This window comes from Propithecus coquereli, unplaced genomic scaffold (genome assembly GCF_000956105.1).
Source record: "Propithecus coquereli isolate 6110/MARCELLA unplaced genomic scaffold, Pcoq_1.0 Scaffold738, whole genome shotgun sequence".
NCBI classification, from domain to species: domain Eukaryota; kingdom Metazoa; phylum Chordata; class Mammalia; order Primates; family Indriidae; genus Propithecus; species Propithecus coquereli.
Window position 1 is genome coordinate 444,898 of NW_012153485.1, and position 1,748 is coordinate 446,645.

The following is a 1,748-nucleotide window of genomic DNA, read 5'->3' on the forward strand; positions in this document are numbered from 1 at the left end:
AATCTTTATCAGAGATAAGCCACTGGATATAGATTTGTTGTGTGAATTGAGGACCTGTAGGTTTGTCTTGCATACTCTTAGGTCTGTTAATGGGTTACAAAGGATGTCCCCAAGAAGGGAGGGGGGAATGATAAGGCATGTCTGACCTCTTTCCTTTTGGCAGACAATTTAGTTTTAGGGTATTTCTTTGGCCACGAGGGGGTCCATTTAGTCAGCGGTGGGGGGGTGAGCCTTAAAATTTTATCTCAGTTCACACTTCTTTTTCCTTCTGTTTCTTCATTTTTAAAGGGATAGGGCTAGCCTAGATTGCTTAAATACATGTGTGTTAAAACCATGGGCCCCTTTGAGCATAGAGGTTTAGAGCTTTCCTGGGTGAAGCCGGGGTGGGAAGGCAGGGCTCCCTCGGGCTCTTGTCACTTCCACAGTGCTCCCTAAAAGGGTTCCACAGAACTGGGTGTGAAAACCCCTGAACCTGAATCTGTGCTTCCTGGAGTCAGGAAAGCTTAGTGCGACCTGGACTGTCCTGAGCACAGTAAAGACCCTTGTGAAGCTATTTTATCCCTGCCTGGTTTCTTCTACAGATTGCAAACTCTTTAAGGGTGGGGTGGAGGACAGAGTTCAGAGGCTTTTAGCAAATACCAGTGTCCTGCTATTACGGAGACCGCCGCGCTCTGGCAGCCCCCATCCCGTCCCTGCGCCCCCTCCGCAGCGCCCTCCCCCCACGCTCCACCGGACCTTTTAAACCACGTCAGCTGTGGGCGCCTCCAGCCATTGCGCTCCTCCGCACCGCGCCGAGGGCGCACTAGCCCGTGACGTCACGAGGCCGCGGCCCAATCAGAGATGGCATTTGGGAAATTTTCAACTTAAAGGCGGGGCGGCCCAGGCGCCCAGAAGCGCCAGCTGCGGAGGGTCTCGGCCGTTTTCCCGGGGCCCGGCCAGAGAGGATGGCGGAGGAAGCCGCCGCGGCGGAGGAAGGTGCTGTGGTGGTCTGTGTGCGAGTCCGGCCGCTCGGCAGGAGGAGGAGGGGGAGGTGAGTGCGCACGTTGCCGGAGGCGCGGGCCTGAGCGGGACGGGCGAGTCCCCGGCCCGGCCTTTCCCGGAGCCGCTTCTCCGCGGCGCTGCCTCGTTACTTGGCACTCACCCGCTGTGGGCCGGGGTTTCCTTGTCTGTAAGTGGCAGCGGAGGATCCGAGATCTGGAAGATACTCTCCAGCTGCAAGATTCACTGAAATCTGATGCAGGCTGGCTGACGTTGAAGCCCTTCTCCCCTGCGCTGCACCGTTTTCCCCCCCCGCACCTGAGCCTCCGTACCGCATTTCACGCCCTGAGGAAGTCGTATCCGAGAGTCATTTTATGCTTGATTGGCTGTCTCTAAACTCCCTGAGGGCAAGGCCTTGTCTATCTTGTCGCATCGTAGTCAGTAGGCACTCAAGACTGCATCCATTCATTCGCTCTGCAAATACTTGTCTATATTTAGTGCACCGGTACAGACTCAACAGTGCTGCCATCATTGCCCTGTGGATCTTCCGTTCTCGTGGAGAGAGAGACGGGGGTTCACGACGCCCCGATATAACCGGTCCCCAGGCAGTGTGCGTTGCACGAGACGGGGGGGACAAAGACAGGGACACAAAAAGTAAGGTGAAAGGGTGTGGGGACGTCAGGGCACAGCCGGCGTGTCTGTGAGCCAGCTGGCACTGACTGAAGTCTGGCACCGTTTTCATTCTCTTTTTCATGCTATACATTGCAATG